Genomic DNA, 20,527 nt, shown 5'->3' on the forward strand with positions numbered 1-20,527 from the left:
AAATGCCCTGCCTTATGTGTAGGGGGTATTGTCTGATTTATTAGGGGGTAGAGTAGGCATGTTTGGTATGGTTGTAATGGTAGTGAGAAATGCTGCTTACTGGTGTAGGTGGATTTTTTATTATCATTACAGAAATTCCACTTCTACAAAGAGAGCACTCCTCTGTGCTTATGACTCTGGTGTTTTGCAGCTTGACTCCAATCCACGTCTGGACAGACTGACAGTTCGGCTTTGTGCATACTTTTCAGACAGCTTGTACACAGGGAGGGTGGAGGTGTCACAGAGGTGCATCTGCATTTTGAATGGTCTTCCTGGGCTGAGAGAAGGGGGAGGTCGACACACATGCATCTGTAAAGGATGTGCCCTGGCCTCACACAAAGGGCTCGTTTACCCCCAACTGATATTTGGACCCTATGTTGGAGGAGAGAGGGGATACTCCCAGAACCAGTTGTAACTGGTTGAAACCTCCTCTCCCCCTCATTGAAAATGCTAAGCAACACTGAGTATAAGTACAGGGGATTTTCCCCCATTAAAACAGACCAGAAACATACTTAGAACTGGACACAGAACACTGCTGGGTGGACTCACCAGGAACCGCCTTGGACTGCTGCTGTTGTGCTGACCTGTGACCTGCTGGGTCACTAGGAGGATCTGCCACTATCTGCAACCCTTGTGCTGGCCTGTTTGTTGGGCCTTGCAGCCTTGTGCTTCCTCCTTTTCTGTCCCCAGGGGCTGGGTGCTCTGGTCCCCAGCCCCTGCATCTACTTGCTTCTAAGCACAGTAGCGCTTTGTCATAAATTTCTACAAGTGCAACACAGAGCACTTTATTTTCTGAGCAAGTGCCTTGAGAGCACTTTTTTATTTGATGGCCATAGCGCTTTGAGAGTACTTTTCAGTGTGACCTGAGGGAGACTCACCATCACAACCCGGGTGGGTTAAGAAAATCCAGGGCGCACAGAGCACGCTTGTGGGTTAGTACCCCTGGGGCACAGGAGCACTGGAAGAGTGCCCCTAGGGCACCAGCAGGAACTGCTCTTTGTTAAGGATCACCGCCGCAACCCGGGGAGAAAGCAAGGTTGCCTGCCGACCGGGCAGGACAAAGGCACCGCGGTGGAACGAGAGGTCGGTTTGGCATCGCTCTAAGGAGGCGCAGGGCTGGTGTACCCACGACGGCAGTAGGAGCCCCCGCTTCAGGCACAGGATAGCAGCGGCTCCGGGAAGCCCTGGGGAGGCTTGGGTGCAATGTCTGCTGCAGCCCTTGAGTGCGTGGTGAGCGCGACGGGGTAGCTGCTCCGAGTGTGCCAGGGAGCTCCCCCCTTCCTCCCCGACCAGAGCATGTAAGCTCCTCACCCCGATGTTGTGGGCCATGACCCACTGAGTAACCTCCCACATATATCGAGGCTGCCCCCGTGAGAGGAGTGATGGGCATTCAGTAAGAGCCGGGTGAGTGAGGCTCAGGCCTCGGTTCTTTGATGGCAATGCTCTTGGGCTGGCAGGATGGGGATGCCCGCCCAGTCTTCTTGGAGGAAATTTCCATATTATATATATCCAAGTTGGCGATACTAGTGACCTGCCATTTAGGGAAGGATGTTCACAATATGTGCGGCCATGATGTTGTTTGGCCTTGCTGGTGATATGTGGTGACCCTAACGAGCATTCATGGTAATCATGTCTTCGCAATTATGAAACTGTGCTCATTCGGACATATGTCTATTGGTGGATGTTTCCCCTAGTGTGCATTCATAAAGTTGCTTAGGCATGCATTATGGTACGGTTAGTGTGACCTGTACATTTGCAGTAATGCTTACATTACTACTGCTTATGTTGCAGAATAATGAGTAACCTGTGTGTTAAGAGCCTGAATTCTGCAGAGTAACAGTATTATGTAATGCTCTGACAACTGCTTGGGTAGCAGGGTATTACTGAAATGTTATGTTTGGTCTAATGCTGTTGTGTACAATACAGTTTATTTTTATATAACTTGGTGTTGTGTTTCCTTTGTGGTGTATTTATTGCGTAACGTGTTGTGTGTGTTGTGCAAACGCTTTACACATTGCATCCGGGTTAGGCCTGACTGCTCGTGCCAAGATACCAAGGAGTGAGCAGTGGTTATCTTGGACGTGTAACTCCCTTGCCCTGACTAGAGTGGGTGGGTTCTGCCTGGCTTAACAAATTCTATCAGACTTACATGCCGCTTCTGGTACCGCAGTTAGCAAAAATGTTTGCCAGCTCATTGGAATGCAGGTCCCTGCCACATATGATCAGAGAAGCCCTAAAAGTGTGCATCCCTAAACCACAGGGGAATGTCACTGATGTGGCAAACTACCTCCCATTCTCTATACAAAATCCTCAGTATGATACTATAAAAGGCTGCAACCACATTTGCATACTCTGGTGCTGGAAGACCAAAATGGTTTTATCTCTCACAGAATGGATGAGACTCTCCCACCAGATATGCTATCCTCGGACAGTGGTCTTTTTGATTGATGGGATAGGAGGCGCAGAAGGTTATCATAGCGCACACTCTGGCGGTCCGTGAGCAGGGATGACTTGGAATCCATGACTATGACCTACACCACTATACAGCACAGCTACAATGGCCTGCTTGCTGCCTGGTAGGTGGTGATCTCACTGAATTGGGGGAGTTTGGTGAGCCCCGTAGGGACGGAGCAATAGTGACACTGCTCTCGGGGCCGATATTGCCTCTGGTCAGGTAACCAAAGCTCCTCAATGGCCTTCCAATGCTGGAGGGGAGTGGCCAGGAGAATAAGACACGCCACCCTATATGCCTCAACAACACCCCTGATGGGCCTGCCGACTCCCAGAGGGAGGTTCACGGCTTGTCGGATTAGGAAGTGGACAGACTCAGAAATGCTGATGCTGGGTAACGGATATTCAGAGGGTGACTTTCGAAGTCTTGAGACCCTGATTAGAGTGAGCAACTTCTTGGGCACTGTAGGAGGGTGGCCTGGTTTGTAGTGGGCACCTAAAGCACTTACACCTTATACCAGGCCCAGTTATTTCTTATTAGTGAAATGTAGACAGTGTCTAGAAGCCAGGCTCTCTAGGGGTAGTATGGATGAGCAGCCAAGGCCTAACTAAGAGACATGCAAAGCTCACCCAATGCCACTGTAGTTACACAGTACTCACACACATGAAAGAAAATACTCAGTGTTTCAAAAATAAAGGTACTTTATTTTGGTGACACAAATGCCAAAAATACCATAGAGACTATACTCCCTTAGGAGGTAAGTAATACACAAATTATATACACTAATATGCAGAAATAGGTGTGAAAACAGTTAGAAAACAGTGAAAATAGTGAAAATCACAATAGTTAGAAATGGGACTTTGGGGAACACAAACCATATATTAAGAAAGAGGAATGTGAAAGTCAGTTTCCCACCTAGGTAAGTGTAGCGTGTAGAGGGGCGCTGAGAGCATTAGAAAACACCAAATGTATGTAATTGAACCAACCCCAGAGCCCAGGAAAGCAGGAGTAAATCACAGTAACTTTCCTAGAACACACAAGAACACGAGAAATAAGATATTGCAAGAACCAGAAGAGACTGCAAGACACCAACGATGGATTCCTGGTTCTGAAGACCTTTGGAAGAAGGGGACCAAGTCCAAGAAGCACTGAAGGGTCTGGGGGGAACACAAGCCCCTGCTAACCCGGATGAAGGTGCAAAAGAAGAACCACCGGTGAAGAACAACAGTCAGTACTGCACCCAAGAAGACAGATGCGGATTCCTGGTTGGTGCAGTAGATGTCCCACACCAGATAAATTATTGCAGACTGGTTTGCGTCACTGGATTCCACCAACAGGCCTTGGCACATGCAAAGCTCGCGGTTAGTAGATCATGGCCCTGCCTGGGACCAGGAGGGACCTGGTGGACTCTACCAAGGAGGGATAGTCAGAGGGGGCTCTCAGCAACTCAGAGAGCCCCCAGAAGACCAGGCAGCATGCACAGGAGTCACACAGCACGGGGACAAAGAAGGTGCAAGAGGAGGCCCATGCAGCACTACACAAAGGGATCCCACGCCGCCGGAGAACTACGCAGGAGGCTGTGCATCACAGAAAGGAGTGCTGGGGTCCGGAGCTGCACGGTGCACAAAGAACGTCATGGAAGGATGCCAACAAACCTTGGCAACTGCAAAACACAGGATGCATGGGGGTACTGTCTTGCGTATGGAGGCAAGCTCTTACCTCCACCAAAGTTGGACAATTGGATGTCTGAACCACTGGGACCACTTTAGTCCACTACTCGTGTTGCTGGATCCACACACTTCTTCAGGAGAGGGGACCCAAGCCACCGGTTGTTGCTACAGAGGGGTGCCTGCTGAAGCAGGGAAGTGACTCCTTAACTTCATGGGAGATTCCTTTGTTCTTCTGGTGCAGGATGAAGACAGGCAGTTCTTGGAGAATGCAGGACCTGGAAACAGTTGCAGTTGCTGGCAGGAGCTGAAGATACAATGTTGCAGAAGTCTTCTTCGTTGCAGTTTGTAAAGTTCCTGGAAGGTCCAGATGCAGTTTCTTTGGTAAGAAGGTGAAGTAAAGGATGCAGAGGATTCCTGCTGGAGTCTTTCAATCCAAATCTGAAGAACCTCCCAATAGAGAGACGCTAAATAGCCCAGAAAGGGGGATTGGTCAGCTAAAGAGGTAAGCACCTATCAGTGAGGGCTCTGACGTCACCTCCCGGCACTGGCAACTCAGATGCTCCCAGAGTGCCCTGCCAACTTGGAATCCAAGATGGAAAACCCCAGGGACAATCTGGATGAGCTCTGAGCTTCACCCCGGGGTGGTTATGGACAGGGGAGTGGTCACTCCCCTTTTCTTTGTACAGTTTAGCGCCAGAGCAGGGACTGGGGGTCCCTGAATGGGTGTAGACTGGATTATGCAAGGAGGGCACCATCTGTGCCCTTCAAAGCATTTCCAGAGGCTCTGGGAGGCTACCCCTCCTTTGCCTGTAACACCTATTTCCAAGGGGAGAGAGTGTAACATCCCTCTCCCAAAGGAAATCCTCTGTTCTGCCTTTCTGGGCTTGAGCTGCTCAAGCAACAGGAGGGCAAAAACCTGTCTGTGAGGTGGCAGCAGCTGGGACTGCCTGGAAACCTTAGGAGGTTGTAATGGCAGTACTGGGGGTCCTCTAAGGAGCCCCCAGAGTGCATGGAATCATGTAACCAATGCTTGTAAAAGCCTTGGGGTATGATTCCAACATGTTTGATACCAAACATGGCCGTATTCGGAGTTACCATTGTGAAGCTGTACATAGGTAGTGACCTATGTACAGTGCACACATAAAAAGGTGTCCACGCACTCACGAAGTCTGGGAAAATGGTCCTGGATGACGTGGGGGCACCTCTGCTAGTGCAGGTGTGCCCTCACAAACAGGTACTCTGCACCCAGCCTTCAGGGTTGGAAGGTCTGACATATGGGTGACTTATAAGTGACCTGGTGCGGTGGAAGTGGCAGTGAAAGGGTGCATGCACAATTTCACAAATGCTGCAATGGCAGTCCTGTAGAAGCCTTGACATGTGCTCCCTATGAGTGGAAAAAGAAATGCTGCAGGCCATAGGGATCCCCTGGAACCCCAATGCCCTGGGTAACTAGGTACCATATACTAGGGACTTAGAAGGGGTGACCAGTATGCTAATTTTGGGTGAAATACTGGATTACCAGTATGCAGTGACAACATTTAGAGGAGAAAGAGCAAAATCACTGGGGTCCTGGTTAACAGGATCCCAGTGAACACAGTCAAACACACTGACAGCAGGCAGAAATTGGGAGTAACATGCCAAAAAGAGGGTACTTTCCTCCAGGAACACACTACCTGGTGTAGGGGGCACTGGTGAAAGCGGTGCACCAACTCATGAGGGCATTAGAACCGGAACTTCCTACGCCCGGCGACCTTTTGCAGACTCAACTGACATTTAGGCACAGTCATTGCTTAATTTGTAAATAAAAACGTGCCGGTGCTCAAAGCTCTCTTAAACACATGGCTGCTGCAATTAAGTGTGCGAGCATGGAATACTGAGGAAGCATAATCCTGAAGCCATCTTGGGCCTCATTAATCCATTTACAACCACTCCGTGCTCCTTCAGCTCACTGCAGCTTTCTGCTTTATCACTTTGTGACGCTTTTTCGTTTTTCTCTTCCTCCATCTTTTCCACATGTGTCTTTTGCTCACAGTAAATGCTTGAGGCAGAAAAATAAGTGCTGGCCCTCAAAAATAAGTGCCGGTGCCCCTCACCGGAAACAACAAGCACAAATTAAGCACTGGGGACAGTCAACATCTGACCTCTTGGCTGTACAAGGCTATGATTGCCAAGACCTCTGATAGCCTGCCTGAATCAGATGGGGCACTAGTATGGGTACACAATTCCATGGGGGAGAAGTGGGAGCAGACCCTAATACGCAAGTACACTATTTCTTGAAATACAACATTCCAATTCACATAGTTTAATTACTTACATAACACCTACCTCACACCCCACAACTTGCTACACGCCTCTGACTTGATTTCCCTGAGATTTGCTCTGATCAGTGCTTTAAATGGGAAGAAATAAGTGCAAGTACTCATCAGATTGAGCTAGCTAGGGGTGTGGCCAGTGGGCGGGGCTGTGTGTCGGAAAGTACCATCTTGCCTGGCATGTTACCCCCATTGTTACATGGTTGTAAGTTTGTTTTTGCCTGTCTCACTGGGATCCTGCTAACCAGGACCCCAGTGCTCATAGTTTGTGGCCTGAATGTGTATACTTGTGTAGTGACTAACTGTGTCACTGAGGCTCCGCTAACCAGAACCGCAGTGCTTATGCTCTCTCTGCCTTTAAATGTGTCACTATAGGCTAGTGACCACTTTTACCAATTTCAATTGGCACACTTGAACACCCTTATAATTCCCTAGTATATGGTACCTAGGTACCCAGGGTATTGGGGTTCCAGGAGATCCCTATGGACTGCAGCATTTCTTTTGCCATCCATAGGGAGCTCAGACAAACCTTTACACAGGACTGCCACTGCAGCCTGAGTGAAATAACGCACATGTAATTTCACAGCCATTTTCACTGCACTTAAGTAACTTATAAGTCACCTATGTGTCTAACCTTCGCTTGCTGAAGGTTAGGTGAAAAGTTACTAAGTGTGAGGGCACCCTTGCACTAGCAAAGGTGCCTCCACATAGTTCAGGGCCATTTCCCCGGACTTTGTGAGTGCGGGGACACCATTACACGCGTGACCCACATATAGGTCAATACCTATATGTAGCTTCACAATGGTAAGTCCAAATATGGCCATGTAACATGTCTAAGATCATGGAATTGTCCCTCCATGCCAAATCTGGTATTGGGGAGCCAATTCCATGCATCCCAGGGGCTCCACTTTGGACCCCGGGTACTGCCAAATGGGCGGGGTTTTCTCTGCAGCTACTGCTGCTGCCACCCAACAGACAGGGTTCTGCCCTCCTGGGGTCTGGGCAGCCCAGTCCCAGGAAGGCAGAACAAAGAATTATCTCTGAGAGAGGTTGTTACACCCTCTCCCTTTGGAAATAGGTGTTAAAGGCTGGGGAGGGGTAGCCTCTCCCAGCCTCTGGAAATGCTTTGAAGGGCACAGATGGTGCCCTCCTTGCATACGCCAGTCTACATCGGTTTAGGGAACCCCTAGTCCCTACTCTGGTGTGAAACTGGACAAAGGAAAGGGGAGTGACCACTCCCCTGTCCATCACCACCCCAGGGGTGGTGCCCAGAGCTCCTCCAGTGTGTCCCAGACCTCTGCCATCTTGTTTCCAGAGGTGTGAGGGCACTGGGCCACAGCAGCATCCAAAAACCCTAACCGCGACCCTTCCAGCTAGCAAGGCTTGTTTGCGGTCTTTCTGCAAGCTTCTTCACGACGTGGGACATCCATCCTCCAAAGGGGAAGTTCCTAGTCCTTTTCGTTCTTGCAGAACACAAAGCTTCTTCCATCCGGTGGTAGCTTCCTTGCACCCTCAGCTGGCATTTCCTGGGCATCTGCCCACTCTTGACACTGTCACGACTCTTGGACTTGGTCCCCTTGTCTTACAGGTACCCAGTTCCGGAAATCCACTGTTGTTGCATTGCTTGTGTTGTTCTTCCTTGCAGAATCCCCCTATCACGACTTCTGTGCTCTCTGGGGGTTGTAGGTGCACTTTACACCTACCTTACAGGGTCTTGGGGTGGGCTATTTTTCTAATCCTCACTGTTTTCTTACAGTCCCAGCGACCCTCTACAAGCTCACATAGGTTTGGGGTCCATTCGTGGTTTGCATTCCACTTTTGGAGTATATGGTTTGTGTTGCCCCTATACCTATGTGCTCCTATTGCAATCTATTGTAACTTTACACTGCTTGCATTACTTCGTTTTGCTATTACTGCATATTTTTGGTATTGTGTACATATATCTTGTGTATATTTGGCATCCTCATACTGAGGGTACTCAGAGCTACTTTTGGCATATTGTCATAAAAATAAAGTACCTTTATTTTTAGTATATATGTGTATTGTGTTTTCTTATGATATTGTGCATCTGACACCATTGGTATAGTAGGAGCTTTGCATGTCTCCTAGTTCAGCCTAAGCTGCTCTGATATAGCTATAGAGTGCAATCTGTTAGAGGCAGGCCTCTCTCTGTTGAATCCAATATTTCTTCTGTGTCAAAGCATTCCCAACCCACAGACCTTCAAGACAAATTGTTAGAAAGGAAACTCAATAAGTTGAGAGTGGAAGAGACCAGGCTGAAGCTTAAACAGCAACAGCTGGCTCTAGACAGGGAATCCCTAGACTTAGAGAAGGAGAGACAGAGGTTGGGGTTTGGACCCCATGGTGGCAGCAGCAGTATTCCTGATAGCAATCCTGTGAGAGAGCATGATTCCAGGAATCTGCACAAGATACTTCCCCCTTACAAGGAGGGGGATGACATTAACAAGTGGTTTGCTGCACTTGAGAGGGCCTGTATGGTACAGGGGGTCCCTCAAAGGCAGTGAGCTGCTATCCTATGGCTATCTTTCAATGGAAAGGGTAGGGATAGGCTCCTTACTGTTAGAGAAAGTGATGCCAATAATTTTGCAGTTTTGAAGGATGCACTCTTGGATGGATGTGGCTTAACCACTGAACAATACAGGATTAAGTTCAGAGAAACCAGAAAAGAGTCCTCACAAGACTGGGTAGACTTTGTTGACTATTCAGTGAAGGCCTTGGAGGGGTGGATACATGGCAGTAATGTTTCTGACTATGAAAGCCTGTACAATCTAATCCTGAGAGAGCATATTCTTAATAACTGTGTGTCTGATTTGTTACACCAATATCTAGTGGACTCAGATCTGACCTCTCCCCAAGAATTGGGAAAGAAGGCAGACAAATGGGTCAGAACAAGAGTGAACAGAAAAGTTCATACAGGGGGTGACAAGGATGGCAAGAAGAAGGATGGTAAGTCTTCAGACAAGGGTGTGGACAAATCTAAATGTGAGTCTTCATCAGGCCCACAAAAACACTCTGGTGGGGGTGGTGGGTCCAAATCCTCTTCTAATCAAGTAAAAAAGCCTTGGTGCTATTTATGTAAGGTAAAAGGCCATTGGACAACTGATGCCAGTCGTCCAAAGAAAAACACTAAACCTCCCACTACCACAGCCCCCACTGCAACCTCTAGTGCCCCTAGTAATAGCAGTGGTGGTGGGAGCAAACCTACTAATAGCCAATCCAAGGGAGTAGCTGGGCTCCCTTTTGGTAATTTAGTTGGGGTTGGTCTTGTTAGGGAGACCACTGAGGCTGTGCTAGTCTCTGAAGGTGCCATTGATTTGGCCACCTTGGTTGCTTGTCCCCTTAATATGGATAAGTACACGCAACTTCCCCTAATCAATGGTATTGAGGTTCAGGCCTACAGGGACACAGGTGCCAGTGTTACCATGGTAATAGAGAAACTGGTACACCCTGAACAACACCTACTTGGTCACCAGTACCAAATGACAGACGCTCATAACAACACTCTTAGCCACCCCATGGCTGTTGTAAATCTCAACTGGTGGGGGGGGGTTACTGGTCCAAAGAAAGTTGTGGTTGCTTCAGATTTACCTGTTGACTGTCTACTAGGAAATGATTTAGAGACATCAGCTTGGGCAGAAGTGGAGTTGGGGGCTGATGCAGCAATGCTGGGCATTCCTGGGCATATTTTTGCTTTGACAAGGGCTCAGGCCAAAAAGCAAGAAGGACAGGGTGACTTGGATCCTGGAACAATGGACCAAGTGCTCCCTAAAGCTAGGGGTAGCAAGGGTAAATCCCTACCCACTATCCCTCCCTCTACAGATGATTCAACTTCTGTGGAAGGAGAATGTCCCCCCTTTGCAGAACCTTCACCAGAGGAGCTAGCAGCAGACACTGCTGAGCTTTTGGGTGGAGGGGGGCCTGCCAGGGAGGAGCTGAGTGTGGCACAGCAATCCTGTCCCACATTAGAGGGTCTCAGACAGCAAGTTGTCAAACAGTAAAATGGGGATGTCAGTGACTCATATAGAGTTTACTGGGAGGACAACCTCTTGTACACAGAGGCAAGGGATCCAAAACCTGGAGCAGCCAGGAGATTGGTCATTCCCCTACAGTACAGAAAATTCCTCCTATCTCTGGCACATGACATTCCTTTGGCTGGACATTTGGGTCAGATTAAAACATGGGAAAGGCTTGTCCCCCTGTTTCACTGGCCTAGGATGTCAGAGGACAAAAAAGACTTTTGTAAGTCCTGCGTGACCTGCCAAGCCAGTGGCAAGACTGGTGGCACTCCAAAGGCTCCCCTTATTCCACTACCTGTGGTTGGGGTTCCCTTTGAAAGGGTAGGGGTTGACATAGTTGGCCCCTTTGACCCTCCTACTGCTTCAGGCAATAGGTTTATCTTGGTGGTAGTGGATCATGCCACAAGATATCCTGAAGCTATTCCTCTAAGGACCACTACAGCACCTGCAGTTGCAAAAACCCTCCTGGGAATCTTTTCCAGGGTGGATTTCCCAAAAGAGGTTGTATCAGACAGGGGTAGCAACTTTATGTCTGCATACTTGAAGGCCATGTGAAAGGAATGTGGTGTAACATACAAATTCACCACACCTTATCATCCACAAACAAATGGACTGCTAGAGAGGTTTAATAAAACTCTCAAAGGAATGATAATGGGACTCCCTGAAAAACTCAGGAGGAGATGGGATGTCCTGTTACCTTGCCTCCTTTTTGCTTAGAGGGAGGTACCCCAGAAAGGAGTGGGCTTCAGCCCCTTTGAACTCCTATTTGGGCACCCTGTAAGAGGTCCTCTAACACTTGTGAAGGAGGGTTGGGAACAGCCTTTAAAAGCTCTTAAGCAAGATATAGTGGACTATGTACGTGGCCTAAGATCCTGAATGGCTGAGTACATGAAAAAGGCCAGTAAAAACCTTCAGGCCAGCCAAGAGCTCCAAACGCAATGGCATGACCAGAAGGCTGTTCTGATTGAGTGCCAACCAGGACAGAAGGTGTGGGTATTGGAACCTGTGGCCCCAAGAGCACTCCAAGACAAATGGAGTGGACCCCATCTCATTGTTGAAAAGAAGGGCGAGGTCACCTACTTGGTTGACCTGGACACTGCCAGGAGTCCCCTTATGGTGCTCCATGTCAATCGCCTAAAACCCTACTATGACACGGCTGATCTCACCCTGCTCATGGCAACAGATGAAGGACAGGAAGAAGAGAGTGACCCTCTCCCTGATCTCTTCTCTTCCACAGAACAGGATGCTCTAGTGGAAGGTGTAGTTTTGGCAGACTGTCTTACTGCTGAGCAGAAAGACAACTGCATAAATCTCCTATGTCAGTTTTCTGAACTCTTTTCAACTGTGCCAGGCACCACATCTTGGTGTGAGCACATAATAGATACTGGAGACAGCATGCCTGTCAAAAGTAAAATCTATAGGCAGCCTGACCATGTCAGGGACTGCATAAAACAAGAAGTTCAGAAAATGCTTGAACTAGGAATGGTTGAACATTCTGAAAGCCCATGGGCCTCTCCTGTGGTGCTTGTACCAAAGCCTCACTCCAAAGATGGAAAAAGGGAGATGAGGTTTTGTGTAGATTACAGCGGTCTCAACCAGGTAACAAAAACTGATGCTCACCCTATACCCAGGGCAGATGAGCTCATAGATACACTGGCATCTGCCAAGTATCTAAGCACCTTTGATTTGACTGCAGATTATTGGCAGATCAAGTTATCAGAGGATGCTAAAGCAAAAACTGCATTTTCGACTATTGGAGGGCACTACCAATTCACAGTAATGCCCTTTGGTTTGAATAATGCACCTGCCACTTTTCAGAGGTTGGTGAATACAGTCCTGCAAGGGTTGGAGGCTTTTAGTGCAGCATATCTGGACGATATAGCTGTCTTTAGCTCCACCTGGGATGATCACCTGGTCCACCTGTGGAAAGTTTTGGAGGCCCTGCAAAAGGCAGGCCTCGCTATCAAGGCTTCAAAGTGCCAGATAGGGCAGGGGAAAGTGGTTTATCTGGGACACCTGGTAGATGGAGAACAGATTGCACCACTTCAGGGGAACATCCAAACAATCATGGATTAGGTTCCCCCTACAACTCAGACCCAGGAAAGAGCCTTCTTAGGCCTCACTGGGTATTACAGGAGATTCATTAAAAACTATGGCTCCATTGCAGTCCACTTAATGATCTCACTTCCAAGAAGATGCCTAAAAAGGTATTGTGGACAGCTAGCTGTCAGAAAGCTTTTGAGGAGCTCAAACAGGCCATGTGCACTGCACCTGTCCTAAAAAGCCCATGTTACTCCAAGAAAGTCATTGTTCAAACTGATACATCTGAATTAGGGGTGGGGGCAGTCATATCACAACTCAATTCTGAGGGCCAGGATCAACCTGTTGCTTTTATCAGCAGGAGGTTGACCCCTAGAGAAAAGCGTTGGTCTGCCATAGAGAGGGAGGCCTTTGCTGTGGTCTGGGCACTGAAGAAGTTGAGGCCATAACTGTTTGGCACTCACTTCATTGTTCAGACAGACCACAAACCTCTACTTTGGCTAAAACAAATGAAAGGTGAAAACCCTAAATTGTTGAGGTGGTCCATATCTCTACAGGGAATAGACTATACAGTGGAACATAGACCTGGGAGTACCCACTCCAATGCAGATGGACTCTCCAGATATGTCCACTTAGACAATGAAGACTCATCAGGTCATGGCTAGTCTTATTGTCCTTCATTTGGGGGGGGGGTTGTGTAGGAAAGTAGCATCTTGCCTGGCATGTTACCCCCATATTTCACTGTAAATATGTTGTTTTAGTGTATGTGTCACTGGGACCCTGCCAGCCAGGGCCCCAGTGCTCATAAGTGTGCCCTGTATGTGTTCCCTGTGTGATGACTAACTGTCTCACTGAGGCTCTGCTAACCAGAACCTCAGTGGTTATGCTCTCTCTGCTTTCCAAATTGTCACTAACAGGCTAGTGACCAATTTCACCAATTCACATTGGCATACTGGAACACCCTTATAATTCCCTAGTATATGGTACTGAGGTACCCAGGGTATTGGGGTTCCAGGAGATCCCTATGGGCTGCAGCATTTATTTTGCCACCCATAGGGAGCGCTGACAATTCTTACACAGGCCTGCCACTGCAGCCTGATTGAAATAACGTCCACGTTATTTCACAGCCATTTACCACTGCACTTAAGTAACTTATAAGTCACCTATATGTCTAACCTTCACCTGATGAAGGTTGGGTGCAACGTTACTTAGTGTGTGGGCACCCTGGCCCTAGCCAAGGTGCCCCCACATTGTTCAGGGCAAATTCCCCGGACTTTGTGAGTGCGGGGACACCATTTCACGCGTGCACTATACATAGGTCACTACCTATGTATAGCGTCACAATGGTAACTCCGAACATGGCCATGTAACATGTCTAAGATCATGGAATTGTCACCCCAATGCCATTCTGGCATTGGGGAGACAATTCCATGATCCCCCGAGTCTCTAGTACAGACCCGGGGACTGCCAAACTACCTTTCCCGGGGTTTCACTGCAGCTGCTGCTGCTGCCAACCCCTCAGACAGGGTTCTGCCCTCCTGGGGTCCAGCCAGGCCTGGCCCAGGAAGGCAGAACAAAGGACTTCCTCAGAGAGAGGGTGTTACACCCTCTCCCTTTGGAAAAATGTGTCAGGGCTGGGGAGGAGTAGCCTCCCCAGCCTCTGGAAATGCTTTGATGGGCACAGATGGTGCCCATCTCTGCATAAGCCAGTCTACACCGGTTCCGGGATCCCCCAGCCCTCCTCTGGCGCGAAACTGGACAAAGGAAAGGGGAGTGACCACTCCCCTGCACCTCGCAGGGGAGGTGCCCAGAGCTCCTCCAGCGTGCCCCAGACCTCTGTCATCTTGGATTCAGAGGTGTGCTGGCACACTGGACTGCTCTGAGTGGCCAGGGCCAGCAGGTGACGTCAGAGACTCCTTCTGATAGGCTCTGACCTGTGTTACTAGCCTATCCTCCTTCCTAGGTAGCCAAACCTCCTTTTCTGGCTATTTAGGGTCTCTGCTTTGGGGGATTCTTCAGATACCGAATACAAGAGCTCACCAGAGTTCCTCTGCATCTCCCTCTTTACCTTCTGCCAAAGGATCGACCGCTGACTGCTCAGGATGCCTGCAAAACCGCAACAAAGTAGTAAAGACGACTACTGCAACCTTGTATCTCTTCATCCTGCCGGCTTTCTCGACTGTTTCCTGGTGGTGCATGCTCTGGGGGTAGCCTGCCTCCTTCTTGCACCAGGAGCTCTGAAGAAATCTCCTGTGGGTCGATGGAATCTTCCCCCTGCAATCACAGGCAACAAAAGACTGCATCACCGGTCCTCTGGGTCCCCTCTCAGCACGACGAGCGTGGTCCCTGGAACTCAGCAACTCTGTCCAAGTGACTCCCACAGTCCTGTGACTCTTCAGTCCAAGTTTGGTGGAGGTAAGTCTTTGCCTCCCCACGCTAGACTGCATTGCTGGGTACCGCGTGATTTGCAGCTGCTCTGGCTCCTGTGCACTCTTCCAGGATTTCCAAGCCTGGGTCCCCGACACTCTAACCTGCAGTGCACAACCTTCTGAGTTGTCCTCCGGCGTCGTGGGACTCCCTTTTCTGACTTCGGGTGGACTCCGGTTCACTCCTCTTCTAAGTGCCTGTTCTGGTACTTCTGCGGGTGCTGCCTGCTTCTGTGAGTGTGAGGGCTCCCTGACTTGCTGGGCGCCCCCTCTGTCTCCTCATCCAAGTGGCGACATCCTGGTCCCTTCTGGGCCACAGCAGCATCAAAAAACCCTAACCGCGACCCTTGCAGCTAGCAAGGCTTGTTTGCAGTCTTTCTGTATGGGAACACCTCTGCAAGCTTCTTCACGACGTGGGACATCCATCCTCCAAAGGGAAAGTTCCTAGTCCTCTTCGTTCTTGCAGAACACAAAGCTTCTTCCATCCGGTGGCAGCTTCCTTGCACCCTCAGCTGGCATTTCCTGGGCATCTGCCCACTCTTGACACTGTCGCGACTCTTGGACTTGGTCCCCTTGTCTTACAGGTACCCAGGTCCGGAAATCCACTGTTGTTGAGTGCTTGTGTTGGTCTTCCTTGCAGAATCCCCCTATCACGACTTCTGTGCTCTCTGGGGGTTGTAGGTGCACTTTACACCTACCTTACAGGGTCTTGGGGTGGGCTATTTTTTCTAACCCTCACTGTTTTCTTACAGTCCCAGCGACCCTCTACAAGCTCACATAGGTTTGGGGTCCATTCGTGGTTCGCATTCCACTTTTGGAGTATATGGTTTTTGTTGCCCCTATACCTATGTGCTCCTATTGCAATCTATTGTAACTTTGCACTGCTTGCATTACTTCCTTTTGCTAATACTGCATATTTTTGGTATTGTGTACATATATCTTGTGTATATTTGGCATCCTCACTGAGATACTTTTGGCATATTGTCATAAAAATAAAGTACCTTTATTTTTAGTATATCTGTGTATTGTGTTTTCTTATGATATTGTGCATAGGACACCAGTGGTATAGTAGGAGCTTTGCATGTCTCCTAGTTCAGCCTAAGCTGCTCTGCTATAGCTACCTTCTATCAGCCTAAGCTGCTAGAAACACCTCTTCTACACTAATAAGGGATAACTGGACCTGGTACAGAGTGTAAGTACCCCTTGGTACCCACTACAAGCCAGGCCAACCTCCTACAAGAATCCCCTCCTGATAGGCGCTTACCTGCCTAGGTGGCCAATCCTCCTCTGAGGGCTAGTTAGGGTCTCTCCAGCAGGTTTTACCTCAGATAACAACTTACAAGAATTGACCAGAGTTCCTCTGCACCTCTCTCTTCAACTTCTGCCAAGGATCGACCGCTGACTGCTCCAGGATGCCTGCAAAACTGCAACAAAGTAGCAAGAAGACTACCAGCGACATTACAGCACCTAATCCTGTCGGCTTTCTCAACTGTTTCCTGGTGGTGCATGCTTTGGGGGCTGCCTGACTTCGTCCTGCCCTGGAAGCCACAAAGAAATCTCCAGTGGGTCGACGGAATCTTCCCCCTGCTTCAGCAGGCACCAAACTTCAGCATCACTGGTATTCTGGGACCCTTCTCATCCTGACGAGCGTAGCCCTGGAACACAGGTTGTGGACCCAAGTGACCCAGACTGTCCAGTGATCCAACTATCTAAATTTGGAGGAGATAAGTCCTTGCCTCCCCTCTCTAGACAGTAATCCTGTGCACCGTGTGAAACGCAGCTGCAAGGGCTTCTGTCCACATTTCCAAGAAATCCTGCATCCACAGCCGAGCCTAGGTCCCCAGCACTCTGTCCTGCGATGCTCAGCTCCCTGAGTTGATCTCCGGTGTCGTGGGACCTCTCCTTGCAGTGTTGAGATGACTGCTGTGTTCAGACTTCTTGAACCCGTGTTCAAGGACTTCTGCGGGTGCTTCCTGCTTGTGTGTGGACTCTCTACGTTGCTGAGGGCCCCCACTGTCTCCTCTCCCAAGTGGCTACATTCTGGTCCTTCCTGGGCCCGGCCAGCATCCTTTTTCTCCAACCGCGACTATTGCAGCTAGCAAGGCTTGTTTGCAGTATTTTGCCAAGGAAACAACTCTGCATCCTCCAGCACGCAGTAGGACATCTCCTGCACGAAGAAGACCTTCCTACCTCCTTTTGTTGTTGAAAAGCCTGCAGCTTCTTCCAACCGGAGGCAGCCATTTTGCACCTTCATCCAGGGGTTAGTGGACTCCTGCACCCCCTGCACACTTTAGTGACTCTTGGACTTGGTCCCCTTCCTTTGCAGGTCTTCAGGTCCAGGAATCTGTCTTCAGTGCTTTGCAGTCTGTTGTGGTCCTTGCAAAATCCTTTATCACAACTTTAGTGTGTTTCTGGGGAAATAGTAGTACTTTACTCCTACTTTGTAGGGTCTTAGGGTGGGGTATCTTTTACACCCTTAGTGTTTTCTTACATTGCCAGCGACCCTCTACACACTACACTAGCTTAGGGGTCCATTCGTGCTTCGCATTCCACTTTCTTAGTATATGGTTTGTGTTGCCCCTTGGCCTATCGCATCCTATTGTATTCTACAGTGTTTGCACTACTTTCTGACTGTTTTACTTACCTGATTTGGTTTATTGTGTATATTTTGTGTATGTTACTTACCTCCTAAGGGAGTATATTCTCTGACATATTTTTGGCACTTTGTCACTAAAATAAAGTACCTTTATTTTTAGTAACACTGAGTATTGTCTTTCTTATGATTTAGTACCTATGTGATATAGGTGGTATTGCATGAGCTTTGCATGTCTTCTAGTTCAGCCTTGGCTGCTCTGCTATAGCTACCTCTGTCAGCCTACACTGTTAGAACACTACTACACTCTACTAATAAGGGATTACTGGACCTGGCATAAGGTGTAAGTACCACTGGTACCCACTACAAGCCAGGCCAGCCTCCTACATTGGTGGTGCAGCAGTGGGATAATTACTTGTAACTGCTTCACCACTTTGTCATTGGTGCTTTTCATAAGAAAACCATATTCTAAATACTTCGAAAAATACACAAGTAACCTTAACAGTCTTACTTTCATTCTAAAACCTTTCTGAACAGTTTCTAAAAAGTTTGAAAAAGTTTTTCTCTTTTCTTTAAAAGTTTTCTAAACTTTTTCTCTTACCCCAAAACTCTTTCTTTCACCATGTCTGTGGTAGAGGCCACTCCCAAAGTTGTGAAAACAACTTATGATAGTCTAAACCTTAAAGGTTTGAGGGGTCTCTGCATAGAAAGAATTTGGGGATTGGTAAGAACCCTACTAAGGATCTCCTTCTTAGCCTTCTCCTTGAAAGAGACCAGAGTCAGTCTGGTCAAACCCAGGATCAGGAGGTAGAGGAGGGGGGTACCCAGGTAGAATCAGGGGAGGGCCCTGAGAACTCTGGGGAGGGTACTTCCAAAGACCTTTCACTTATCAGGCCACCTAGTGAAGCTTGTAGTGGGAGGGGGCCACACATCAGTAGGGCACCTTTCACTCCAAAAGGCCAGGTCACTAGGGTTCAGGTAGTTAGAGAAAGGTCCACTTCTGCCCATTCTCACATTATCTCTGTGTCAGAGAATTCCCAAACCTCCCACCCTGAGGATAACACCCTAGACAGGGAACTCAGAAAGCTGAGGTTGGAAAAGGCCAGGCAGAAGGTAAGACAGCATCAGTTGGCCTTAGATAGGGAGTCTTTAGATGTAGAGAGAGAAAGACAGAAACTGGGGTTAGTTCCCCAAGGTGGCAGCAACAGCAGCAATCTTTATAGTCATCTTGTTAGAGAAACGGATTCAAGAAACCTGCATAAGATTGTCCCCCCTTACAAGGAGGGGGATGACAAGTGGTTTTCTGCACTTGAGAGGGCCTGTATGGTACTTTTGGTCCCTCAAAGGCAGTGGGCTGCATTATTGTGGCTATCTTCCACTGGCAAAGGTAAGGACATACTCCTTACTGTCAGGGAGAGAGATGCCAACAATTACAAAGTTTTGAAAGATGCACTCTTAGATGGATTTGGCTTATCCACTGAACAATACAGGATGAAGTTCAGAGATACCAAAAAAAAGTCCTCTCAAGACTGGACAGACTTTGTAGACTGTTCAGTGAAAGCCTTGGAGGGATGGTTGCATGGCAGTAAGGTGACTGACTATGAAAGCCTGTATAATCTAATTTTGAGAGAGCATATTTTGAATAATTGTGTTTCTGACTTGTTGCATCTGTAGGAAAGTACCATCTTGCCTTGCATGTTACCCCCATTTTCACTGCATGTATGTTTGTTTTAGCCCTTGTGTCACTGGGATCCTGCTAGGCAGGACCTCAGTGCTCATAGTATGTGCCCTGTATGTGTTCCCTGTGTGGTGCCTAACTGTATCACTGAGGCTCTGCTAACCAGAACCTGAGTGTTTATTCTCTCTCTGCTTTCTAAATTTGTCATTGCAGGCTAGTGACTAAATTTAACAATTCTCATTTGCACACTGGTACACCCATATAATTCCCTTGTATATGGTACTGAGGTACCCAGGGTATTGGGGTTCCAGGAAATCCCTATGGGCTGCAGCATTTCTTTTGCCACCCATAGGGAGATCTGACAATTCTTACACAGGCCTGCCACTGCAGCCTGAGTGAAATAATGCACACATTATTTCACAGCCATTTTCACTGCACTTAAGTAACTTATAAGTCACCTATATGTCTATCCTTTACATGGTAAAGGATAGGTGCAAAGTTACTTAGTGTGTGGGCACCCTGGCACTAGCCAAGGTGCCCCCACATTGTTCAGGGCAAATTCCCCTGACTTTGTGAGTGCGGGGACACCATTACACGCGGGCACTACACATAGGTCACTACCTATGTGTAGCTTCACAATGGTAACTCCGAATATGGCCATGTAACATGTGATCATGGAATTGTCCCCTCTGTGCCATCCTGGCATAGTTGGCACAATCCCATGATCCCAGTGGTCTGTAGCACAGACCCTGGTACTGCCAAACTGCCTTTTCAGGGGTTTCACTGCAGCTGCTGCTGCTGCCAACCCCTCAGACAGGTTTCTGCCCTCCTGGGGTCCAACCAGGCTTGGCCCAGGATGGCAGAACAAAGGACTTCCTCAGAGAGAGGGTGTTACACCCTCTCCCTTTGGAAAATGGTGTGAAGGCATGGGAGGTGTAGCCTCCCCAGCCTCTGGAAATGCTTTCATGGGCACAGATGCTGCCCATTTCTGCATAAGCCAGTCTACACCGGTTCAGGGACCCCTCAGCCCTGCTCTGGCGCGAAACTGGACAAAGGAAAGGGGAGTGACCACTCCCCTGACCTGCACCTCCCCTGGGAGGTGCTCAGAGCTCCTCCAGTGTGCTCCAGACCTCTGCCATCTTGGAAACAGAGGTGCTGCTGGCACACTGGACTGCTCTGAGTGGCCAGGCCAGCAGGTGACGTCAGAGACTCCTTCTGATAGGCTCCTTCAGGTGTTGCTAGCCTATCCTCTCTCCTAAGTAGCCAAACGCTCTTTTCTG

The sequence above is a fragment of the Pleurodeles waltl genome, chromosome 1_1, assembly GCF_031143425.1.
Source record: "Pleurodeles waltl isolate 20211129_DDA chromosome 1_1, aPleWal1.hap1.20221129, whole genome shotgun sequence".
NCBI classification, from domain to species: domain Eukaryota; kingdom Metazoa; phylum Chordata; class Amphibia; order Caudata; family Salamandridae; genus Pleurodeles; species Pleurodeles waltl.